This window comes from Ursus arctos, unplaced genomic scaffold (genome assembly GCF_023065955.2).
Source record: "Ursus arctos isolate Adak ecotype North America unplaced genomic scaffold, UrsArc2.0 scaffold_8, whole genome shotgun sequence".
Lineage (NCBI taxonomy): Eukaryota > Metazoa > Chordata > Mammalia > Carnivora > Ursidae > Ursus > Ursus arctos.
Genome location: NW_026623100.1, coordinates 2,818,080 through 2,830,317, shown reverse-complemented (window position 1 = coordinate 2,830,317; position 12,238 = coordinate 2,818,080). Strand labels below are relative to the sequence as shown.

The window sequence follows — 12,238 nt, the reverse complement described above, 5'->3', positions numbered from 1 at the left end:
TCATGTGAAATCTGATTTTAAGATGTTTGGATAAGCTAGAAACAGATCTGCAGATTGAATCAGCTCATGGAACACCACTTGACTGCCAGAAGAGCCATATGGCAACCCGGTAATACCAGAGGACAGAATGAGAAGGAGTTGAAGCCTCAGTGAAGCTACATCCCCAATGCCAATAACGACAAGAACAATAAACCTTGTGGGATGCTTGGGTGGCTCAGTTGGTTAAGCATCTGCCTTTGGCTCAGGTCATGATCTCAGAGTCCTGAGATCGAGTCCTGCATTGGGGCTCCCTGCTCAGTGGGGAGTCTGTTTCCCCCTCTTCCTCTCCCCCTGCTTGATTATGCTCTCTCTCTTGCTCTCTCTCTCTCAAGTAAATAAATAAAATCTTTTTAAAAAACCAATAAGCCTTGTGTATTTCCATTTGTAATATACTCGTAAATATTTCCATTTGTAATGTAATTTCCATTGTAATATACATTTGTAATATTTGTGTAAATCCATTTGTAAATAATATACAAGCTGTCGACTCACTTAACCAGTATACTCATTGGGATGGAAAGAAAAAGAAAACCATATCCATCCCCAGGTTTTTATTCCCCAGATACAATGACCTACCCTGGAGAGGCAGAGAGTGGATCCCAACTATGCCTTAGTCACAGCCCAACAGCCTCTAATAAGGGAAAGAATCGTTACTGTTTTTTTAATAAATGGCTATTCTTTTTGTAATGCTGCCACATTTATTTTTATTTGAATACTTTCTTTTTTTGCTGTGCATCAGTGATTTTAAAAAGAAAAATGTGCTTCTGAGAGATAATAACCGAGGTGGCTGCTCTGTAGTCCTTTGAATCGAGCAATCTGGTGTTTAGTTGAAGGTAAGTATTGCACCTGTTGGGGGCACTTTGTCTTCAGTACAGTTCCCTGACTGTCCATCTTTAGGTGCAGATAAGCCTTGTTCTCGTTTCCTTTAGGAGGAATCTATCCACTGAGACCAGGGGCCAAGCTCCATTCTTCATGAGATGGTTTTACTTCGAGATTCAGTTTCTTCTCATCAGGTCACGTGCAACAGTATGCCTAGTGAGACTTTGTTCCATTGCACATGTTTCACCACAGCCAGCACGTTCATGTGTAAATGGGAGCCTTTCCTCAGGAAAAGAGAGAATGTGGCTCTGGAGGTCCAGCACAGTTGTGCAGTTTCCACCACAGCCTTCTCTTGGACACCGGCACACATCCCTTTCTATTTTTTTTTACAATGATTTTTTATTATATTATGTTAGTCACCATACACTACATCCCCGGTTTTCGATGTAAGGCTCGATGATTCATTAGTTGCGTATAACACCCAGTGCACCATGCAATACATGCCCTCCTTACTACCCATCACCGGCCTATCCCATTCCCCCACCCCTCTCCCCTCTGTAGCCCTCAGTTTGTTTCTCATAGTCCATAGTCTCTCATGTTTCATTCCCCCTTCTGATTACCCCCCCTTTCTTTATCCCTTTCTTCCCCTACTGATCATTCTAGTTCTTATGTTCCATAGATGAGAGAAATCATATGATAGTTGTCTTTCTCTGCTTGACTTATTTCACTTAGCATTATCTCCTCCAGTGCCGTCCATGTTGTAGCAAATGTTGAGAACTCGTTCTTTCTGATTGCTGAGTAATATTCCATTGTATATATGGACCACAACTTCTTAATCCAGTCATCTGTTGAAGGGCATCTCGGCTCCTTCCACGATTTAGCTATTGTGGACATTGCTGCTATGAACATTGGGGTGCATATGGCCCTTCTCTTCACTACATCTGTATCTTTGGGGTAAACACCCGGTAGTGCAATGGCTGGATCATAGGGTAGCTCAATTTTTAACTTTTTAAGGGACCTCCACACTGTTCTCAGGAGTGGCTGTACCAACTTGCATTCCCACCAACAATGTAGGAGGGATCCCCTTTCTCCACATCCTCTCCAACAATTGTTTCTTGCCTTGTCTATTTTTGCCATTCTAACTGGCGTAAGGTGGTATCTCAGTGTGGTTTTGATTTGAATTTCCTTGATGGCTAATGATTTTGAACATTTTTTCATCTGTCTGTTAGCCATTTGTATGTCTTCATTGGAAAAGTGTCTGTTCATATCTTCTGCCCATTTTTTGATTTGTTTATTTGTTTCTCGTGTATTGAGTTTGAGAAGTTCTTTGTAGATCTTGGATACCAGTCCTTTGTCTGTAGTGTCATTTGCAAATATCTTCTCCCATTCCGTGGGCTGCCTCTTAGTTTTTCTGATTGTTTCCTTGGCTGTGCAGAAACTTTTAATCTTGATGAAGTCCCATAAATTCATTTTATCTTTTGTTTCTCTTGCCTTTGGGGATGTGTCATGAAAAAGGTTGCTTTGGCCGATGTCGTAGAGGTTGCTGCCTATGTTCTCCTCTAGAATTTTGATGGATTCCTGTCTCACATTGAGGTCTTTCATCCATTTGGAGTTTATTTTTGTGTATGGTGTGAGATAGTGGTCAAGCTTCATTCTTTTGCATGTTGCTGTCCAATTTTCCCAGCACCATTTATTGAAGAGACTGTCTTTTTCCCACCAGATGTTTTTTCCTGCTTTATCAAAGATTAGTTGCCCAAAGAGCTGAGGGTCCATTTCTGGGCTCTCTATTCTGTTCCATTGGTCTATGTGTCTGTTTTTGTGCCAGTACCATGCTGTCTTTGTCATCACAGCTTTGTAGTACAGCTCGAAATCCAGCATTGTGATGCCCCCAGCTTTGTTTTTCCTTTTCAACAGTTCCTTGGAGATTCGGGGTCTTTTCTGGTTCCATACAAATTTAAGGACTATTTGTTCCAGTTCTTTGAAAAATGTCCTCGGTATTTTGATCGGGATAGCATTGAAAGTGTAGATTGCTCTGGGTAGCATGGACATTTTAACTATGTTAATTCTTCCGATCCATGAGCATGGAATATCTTTCCATCTTTTTATGTCTTCCTCAATGTCTTTCAAGAGTGATTTATAGTTTCTAGAATAAAGGTCCTTTACATCTCTGGTTAAGTTAATTCCAAGGTAACGTGTGGTTTTTGGTGCTATTGTAAATGGGATGGATTCCCTAATTTCTCTTTCTTCGTTCTCGTTATTCGTGTACAGAAATGCAACTGATTTCTGAGCATTGATTTTGTATCCCGCCACATTACTGAATTGCTCTATAACTTCTAATAGTTTGGGAGTGGCTTCTTTTGGGCTTTCCATATAGAGTATCATGTCATCTGCGAAGAGAGACATTTTGACTTCTTCTTTGCCGATTTGAATACCTTTGATCCTTTTTTGTTGTCTGATTGCTGTTGCAAGGACTTCTAGTACTATGTTGAATAATAGTGGCGAGAGTGGGCATCCTTGTCGTGTTCGTGATCTTAAGGGAAAGGCTTCCAGCTTTTCCCCATTGAGAATAATATTTGCAGTAGGCTTTTCATAGATGGCTTTTATGAGATTGAGAAATGTACCTTCTATTCCTACACTCTGAAGGGTTTTAATCAGGAAAGGATGCTGTATTTTGTCAAATGCTTTTTCGGCATCGATTGAGAGGATCATATGGTTCCTGAGTCTTTTCTTGTTGATATGATGTATCACGCTGATTGATTTGCGAATATTGAACCACGCTTGCATCCCAGGTATGAATCCCACTTGATCGTGATGGATAATCCTTTTAATGAACTGTTGGATTCTATTAGCAAGTATCTTGTTGAGGATTTTGGCGTCCATATTCATTAGGGAAATCGGTCTGTCATTCTCCTTTTTGAGGGGGTCTTTGCCTGGTTTGGGGATCAAGGTAATATTGGCCTCATAGAATGAGTTTGGTAGCTTTCCTTCTGTTTCTATTTTTTGAAATAGCTTTAGGAGAATAGGTATTATTTCTTCTTTGAATGTTTGGTAGAATTCCCCAGGAAAACCGTCCGGGCCTGGAGTTTTGTTATTTGGAAGGTTGTTTATCACTGACTCAATTTCTTCATAATTAATTGGCCTGTTTAAGAAATCAATTTCTTCCTGTTTCAATCTTGGTAGTTTATAGGTTTCCAGGAAGGATTCCATCATTCCAGATTGCTGAGTTTACTGGCATATAGCTGTTGATAAAAATTTCTAATAATCCTTCCAATTTCAATGGTGTTCGTCGTGACCTCTCCTTTTTCATTCACAATTTTAATAATCTGGGTCCTTTCTCTTTTCTTTTGGATAAGTCTTGCCAGTGGTCTGTCAATTTTATTGATTCTCTCCAAGAACCAGCTTCTAGTCCTGTTGACCTGCTCTACTGTACTTCTGGTTTCTGCTTGATTGATTTCAGCTCCTATTTTGGTCAACTGCTTCCTCGTGCGTGGATTAGGCCTGTCCCTCTGTTGCTGTTCCAGCTTCTTGAGGTGAGAATATAAAAACTGCATTTTAGATTTTTCTATTCTTTTGAGTGAGGCTTGGATGGCTATGTATTTCCCCCTTAGGACCGCCTTTGCAGTATCCCATAGGTTTTGGACTGTTGTATTTTCATTCTCATTGGTCTCCATAAATTGTTTAATTTGATTTTTGATTTCCTGGTTTATCGAGTCATTCCTAAGCAGGATGGTTCTTAGTCTCGAAGTGTTTGAGTTTCTTCCAAATTTTTCCTTGTGGTTGAGTTCCAATTTCAGAGCGTTGTGGTCTGAGAATATGCAGGGGATAATTTCAATCTTTTGGTATCGGCTGAGACCTGTTTTGTGTCCCAGAACATGGTCTATTCTTGAAAATGTTCCATGGGCATTAGAATAGAATGAGTATTCTTTGGTTCTGGGGTGTAGTGTTCTATATATATCTAAGAGGTCCAACTGTCGAGTATGGCATTCAAAGCCTTTGATTCTTTGCTTAGTTTTTGCCAGGGTGTTCTGTCTATTTCTGAGAGTGGAGTGTTGAGGTCCCCTACTATTAATGTATTTTCATTTATATGTCTCTTTATTCTGGTTAAGAGTTGGCTTGTGTATCTTGCTGCTCCCCTGTTGGGGGCATATATATTTATAATTGTCATATCCACTTGTTGAATACTTCCTTAAAGAATAATATAGTGCCCTTCTGCGTCTCTAACTATAGTCTGTAGTTTAAAATACAGTTTATCTGATATGAGAATTGCTACCCCAGCTTTCTTTTGAGGTCCATTTGCGTGAAAGATGGTACTCCATCCCCTTACTCTCAGTCTGAATGCATCTTTGGGTTCGAAATGAGTCTCTTGTAGACAGCAAATGGATGGGTCATTTCTTTTTATCCAATCTGCAACCCTGTGGCGTTAAAGCAAGAATTTAAACCATTTATATTAAGACTGAGTACTGAGAGATATGCTTTTAATTCTGCCATGTTGTCAGTAAAGTCTTTGTTTGTATTGGCTGTGACTTTCTGTTTTGTATCACTCTTGGGGCCTTTTTACTTTTATAGAACCCCCCGTAATACCTCCTGTAGGGCTGGTTTCGTGGTTACGAAATTGGCTAGTGACTGTAGATTCTGAAATGTCTTTATTTCTCCATCAATTCTGAATGACAGCCTTGCTGGATAAAGGATCCTTGGCTGCATGTTTTTCTCTGAAAGAGCTTTAAAAATGCTCCCCCAACCCTTTCTCTCATTCCAGGTCTGTGTAGACAGGTCTGACGTAATTCTGATGCCTTTGCCTTGGTACGTGAGAAATTTCTTTGCCCTGGCCGCTTTCAATACTGTATCTTTGGATCTAATATTTGCGAATTGCACTATGACGTGACGTGGTGTAAGTCTGTCATGGTTGAGCTTGGGAGGGGTCCTCTCTGCCTCTTGGACACGAATTTTTGTTTCCCTTGCTAGATTAGGGAAGTTTTCAGCTACAATTTGTTCAAATATCTCTTCTAGACCTCTGTTTTTCTCCACCCCCTCGGGGATGCCGATGATTCTAACATTGGATCGTTTCGTTGAGTCAGTAATCTCCCGTAGCCAACATTCGTGGGTGTGGATTTTTTTAAGACCATCTTCTATTTTTATTTTTTCCTCTATTAACCTATCCTCCAATTCACTAACCCTTTCCTCTGCTTTGGTGACCCTGGCCGTCAGAGCCTCTAGTTTTGCCTGCATTTGGCTCATAGAATTTTTAATTTCTGTCAAATTCGCTCTCATTTCCACCCTTAGGGATTCTATATTCTCAGTAACATTTTCCTGAATACTTTTTTCAAGTCTACCAATTATCTTGACCATTGTTACTCTGAAATCCATTTCTGATAATTTGGTTACATCCATATCCGTTACTTCTGTGGCAGAGGCCACAGACTCACTGTCTTTTCTTTGCTGGGGGGGGCTTCTCCTTCTTGTCATTCTAATGAGGAGAGGTTGCGGGGTTGTCCAGAGCCCAAATTATTGACTGGGTCCCAGGCCGTGCCCCTTGTTTTATAGGGATCTTAGAGATGTGGGCTTCTTCTTTAAAGATTTTATTTATTTACTTATCTGAGAGAGGGAGACAGACAGTCAGCAAGAACGGAACAGAAGCAGGGGAGTGGGAGAGAAAGAAGCAGGCTCCCAGCGGAGGAGCCCGATGAGGGACTCCTTTCTGGAATGCTGGGATCACGCCCTAAGCCGGAGACAGGCGCTCAATGACTGCGCCACCCAGGCGCCTCGGGTTGTGGGCTTCTTGATTTTTCAGCCTGCCTTCTGTGTTCTGGGGGAGGGGCCTGCCGTGCGGATACTCAGGCAACCCTGTTTGGTTAGAGTGTCCATGTCCCCTGCGAGGGAGGATGGGGATGGGCACTCTCTGAGCCGGTATTTCCAGGCTTTTGTTCTCTGGCGGCTTTCCCTGGCGGCCGGCTATGCCTCTTCTGAGAGTCAGAGCAGCAGAGGCTGCATTGTCACAGAACAGAGGGATTGCGGCCCATTCTCCACTGATGTTCTGGCCACTTTAACTCTATTACTATTGGTGCTGCTCAACCCTGCAGCGTCCCGGGATGTGCGCACCAACTCGGCATCCCTGCCCTCACTTCCAGGGCCGGCGCATCTCTGTCCTTTGTGTTTCTAATGCCGCCAGCCACCGGCCGCCCCGCACACTCCCGGGTCTCCCGGTCTCAGTCTATGCCCGGTGAGCACACCTCGATTCCGGAGTTTCGTGAGAAGCCTGGTGGCACGCGCACCCGGTTCAGGGTCTCAGTCTGCTGTTTCGCGGGTGCCGACCGCGAGTCCGCCCGCTCCCCCGTGCAGGTGGCCCGCCAGCCGCCAGCCACCCCACGCGCGCTCCAGGAGCTCCCGGTCTCAGTCTGGATCCCGTGAGCACACCGGGATTCCGGTGTTCCGGGAGATGCCTGGTGGCGCGCGTTCACGGCTCACCGGTCTCAGTCCGCTCTCTCACGGGTGCCCTCTGTGAGTCCCCCCACTCCCCCGTGCAGGTGGCTGCCGCTTCCCGGTGCCCAAACGCGGCGGCTCCCTCCCCCTTCCGTTTATCTTCCGATATCTGTGCATGGTTTACAGCTCCCCTCTTTGTACCTCAATAGTCAGCGCTGGAGATGTTCATTTGTAGAGATCCAGATGCATCATCCTGCGTCTCAGGCTGATTCCGTGGTTATTTAGGCTGGTCTGGTACCTATCCAGCTCGACTCAGGGGACCGGCTGAAAAAGGGGTCCCCTACTCCTCCGCCATCTTAACTCCTCAACCCACACATCCCTTTCTAGGGTGTGAGTCTTCATACATTGCTTAAGATAATCTTTGTGTTTCTTTCTTTTTTTTTTTCAGATTTTCATTTAAATTCTAGTTAGTTAACATATAGTGTAATATTGGTTTCAGGAGTAGAATTCCAGTGATTCATCACTTCCATATAACACCCAGTGCTCATCACAAGTGTCCTCCTTAATCCCCATCACCCTTCTAGCCCATCCACCCACCCACTTCCCCTCCATCAACCCTCAGTTTGTTCTCTGTTGTTAAGAGTGTCTTATGATTTGCCTCTCTCTCTTTCTTCCTTCTTCTATGTTCATCTGTTTTGTTACTTAAATTCCACATATGAGTAAAATCATATGGTATTTGTCTCTGACTGACTTTTTTTGTTTAGCATAATACACTCTATCTCCATACATGTTGTTGCAAATGGCAAGATTTTATTCTTTTTGATGGCTGAGTAATATTGCACACACACACACACACACACACACACACACACACACACACGGCACATCTTTATCCATTTATCACTTGATAGACACATTTGGCTATCGTTGATAATTTGTCTACTGTTGATAATGCTATAAACATGAGACAGTATGTGCCCCTTCAAATCAATATTTTTGTATCTTTTGGTTAAATATCTAGTAGTGCAATTGCTGAGTCCTAGGGTATTTCTATTTTTAACTTTTTGAGGAATCACCACACTGTTTTCCAGACTGGCTGCACCAGTTTACGTTGCCACCAACAGTGTAAGAGTGTTCCCCTTTTTTCCACATCCTCGCCAACATCTGTTGTTTCATGACTTGTTAATTTTAGCCATTGTGACAAGTGTGATGTGGTATCTCATTGAGGCTTTGATTTGCATGTCCCTGATGCTGAGTGATGTTGAGCATCTTTTCACGTGTCTGTTAGCCATCCAGATGTCTTCTTTAGAACAATGTCTGTTCATGTTTTCTGCCCATTTCTTAACTGCATTATTTGTTTTTTGAGTGATGAGTTTCATAAGTTCTTAATAGGTTTTGGATACTAACCCTTTATCAGATATGTCATTTGCAAATATCTTCTCCCTTTCTGTAGGTTGCCTTTTAGTTTTGTTGATTGTTTCCTCTGCTGTATAGAAGATTTTTATCTTGATGAAGTCCCAATAGTTCATTTTTGCTTTTGTTTCCTTTGCCTTTGGAGACGTATCTAATAAGCAGTTGTGTGGCCGAGGTCAAAGAGGTTGCTGCCTGTGTTTTCCTCTAGGATTTTGATGGATTCCTGTCTCACATTTAGGTCTTTCAACCATTTTGAGTTTATCTTTGTGTATGGTGTAAGGAAGTGGTCCGGTTTCATTGTTCTGCATGTGGCTGTCCAGTTTTCCCAGCACCATCTGTTGAAGACACTGTCTTATTTCCCTTAGATATTCTTTCCTGCTTTGTCGAAGATAATTGACCATAGAGTTGTGGGTCCAGGTATCTTTGCATTTAAATGTTTTCTGGCATACTTGGCATTTTATGTCTTCTTTTTGAGTTTCTCATACATGTTTTAAAAGCTCTGTCCACGTTTTTGCCACAAAGGAACATTCTGTTTGACACATTCAGCCCTGTGGATCTTCCCGTGTAGTTTAAGCCTGCTGAGTGAGGTGAAGCATTTCCCGTACCCTTCAGGGGCACACTTGTGTGTGGCACTGGCACTGGAATGTTGGCACTGGTGGATTCTCAGCTGCTGGTGTTTCTTAAAGGCCTTCTTACAACCTTCAAAAGTGCATACATGTCATTCTTGCTGATTTTCATATCTGCGTTCAAAATGCTTGCTCGGGTTTGATTTTGTGTTGAATTTGTGGTCACAGCCACTAGCTGTACCAATGGCTTCCCCTCGGTGTGAATCAGGACACGGTGGCTCAGATGGCAGCTCCTGACGAAGTTCTTTTGCCACATCCTTTGCGGTCATACACAAAGGGTGTCTCCCCACTTGCTTGCGCAGGTGCGCATCTAGCTTCCAAGCCTGTGATTGTCACTGCAGTCAGGGAAGGAGCAGATGAACCTCCTATTGAGTGCCTAGGGCCCAGGCTGGGGTGCTCATGGGCAGGCCAGGTGAATGCGGTGGTGGCAATATTCAGGGATGTCACCAACAACACAGCCCCTGCTCCAGGGCCCTAAGGCCCATCCTTTTCACCCCCTCACCCCTGCTCAGCCACGTGTGTAACCAAGTGCCACAAGCCATTGTGCACTGCCAACTCTCTTGTGCCTTCTGCTCCCAGAGGACCCTCCACACGACTAAAAAATAAGAGTGCAGTTACAAGTATAGGCCAATCAGTAGGAATGAGTTGCTAATGTGACATTCTATAGTCTGTGCCACTCTGGTTCAGCAAAGAAAAAAGACAAATGATAACATGTGTTTTGTTTTACTTATTCACAATACCAGCACAGTTTGAAGAAATACTTATTACCACAGGATCACGGTTGCATAATTATAGGCATCTTTAAATAAAGTTTTACTTTTGTTATTCAACTTTTATGGCAAATGCAAAAAAAAAATTAAAAAGCTATTATGCACATAAGCCTGGCACATGGTAGGTGATCAATATATATTTATTGAAAGAATAAATGGATTATTTTACCATGTTCAGCAAGAGAGCACACATGTGTCTAAATCATCTATAACTAAAATTAACAGAAATATATAATTGGATCTGCTTGTATAATCATCTAAAAGGAATTAATTACAGACTTATTGCAGCTAATAAAATTTAATCTGAATAGAAACATAAAATTATCTAAAATGGAAATTATAGGTCAAATTGCTTTATTATTGTTTGGGTTTAAGTCTTTGTATGCAGAATAAATTTCCTTTTAATAACCTAGGACATCTCTAAAACTATTTTGCATTGGAAATATACGTAGAATATCTATCCTTAATGAAATTTAAAAATCTTCTATTTGTTTCCTTAAAGGAGTCAGTAACATAAATGATTTCAGCAGTAATTCCTACTAATTTTTATATCAAACATCTTCTCAACTTCCACATCTATTGAGTTTTTGAATCATTGGTTGACTAGTGGCGAAGATAATGTTCATTTTCATTTTCTTCCTTACTGAGCAACAATGCTTAATGATAAAAAAAATTTACTAACAGAAGGTATTTACATTCAACATGAGCAGAGCAAACAATTCCAATCATCAATTACAGTATGAAGAACACAGTGCACAATACAGTTGATTCTGTTGACTAAGGAATGATTAATGTCTCTTACTGTTAGGAACTAGAGAAGACTCACCAAATGGCCCATTAGATTCACATTCGCAGACTTTCTGTGAAATTGAATTAAGTGAGGTGTTGATGTTTATAGAGTTTTTAATCTTTAAAATGCAAAAATTAAATCAATACCAATCATCAGGAAAAAATAAGTAAAGAAACTTGAGGTATACCTGTAATTTCCAGGTTTTAAAATATTTGTCCTCAAAAAATCTAGGATTCTGTAATTCAAAGCATAAGTGTCCCCAAAATATAGTGTATGTATCCCAGATTAAATCAAGATGCTGGGAACAAAAACTCTTTCATAGTTAAAGGATAGGTCTTCTTTATGTCTGGTGGATTAAAGCTGGGCCTCTTCATTGTAATATTACATTTCTCCCAACAGTAAACTGGGAGCATTATTTCTTTGTGGCCCTGGAGTGGTGGATGAGGAATTGGCTTATCTCTTTTTCTCTAATTGCCTCTCCACTTTTAAGTAACAAACACTAATAATAATTCCCATGAATTAGAGACAAAAACTAAGGTTCACTCTCAATTAGTCATCTTAACTGGATTTTAACTTCCTTAAATGCATAAAATATTTCTTGTGAGTCCTTAGTACAGAGTCCTTTATTTTATTATAGAAAAATATACTGAGTTCAAGAATGGCCTTGGTTAACATGATTTTGTTTTATCAATAAAATGTGACGTTGAGATTCTGAAACCATGGCACAAGTATGCTGGAATTAAGTAAGTAGATGGAAGATGATGGAAATCTGGTTTATCATTGTTCAAGTGGGGAGTTACAGAAAAGAGATAACAATGGCTAGAATAATCCAAGTGGTTCTGGATTTGATTTGGAGACAACAGCATGAACTCGTGTATTATATAGATATAGATAGATATAGGTAGATGATAGATACATACATACATACCTGCATCCTTTCATTAGATGGATATAGGTAAATGATAGATGGATGGTAGATAGATGATAGATGGATAGATAGGTAGAGATGAATATATGTAGAATATTTATAGATGTGGGGGTAACATGGTTAGTATTCATACATATTTCCAAACTCTTATCTGAGAGAAGTAGAAACAATGATGTTTCAGAAACAAGGAGCACATCCAGAGACCATATCTTGCTTTGTAATACCATTTTCCATAAAAGGACCTAGAATTCCCTGGTAAAATGGCTCATTCTACAACTGGGTCAGGGAATATATAAAATGAGCTTGGACCATCTTGCAGTGCTAAAAAGTAAAGAAATGTCAAAACATACACACACACACACACAAAACAATGGCAGTATGTCAAAAGGACACAGTAGCCAATTGTAAAAGATCCTAATTCCAAAGCTGGAACAAT

The 12,238-nt window shown here is 41.1% G+C and overlaps 1 pseudogene; it reads right to left on the bottom strand.

Annotated features, from left to right (window-relative positions):
* Positions 1-862: 862 nt before the first annotated feature.
* LOC113268470 (transcription factor IIIA-like) lies at positions 863-11,808 on the bottom strand (annotated as a pseudogene).
* Positions 11,809-12,238: the final 430 nt, after the last annotated feature.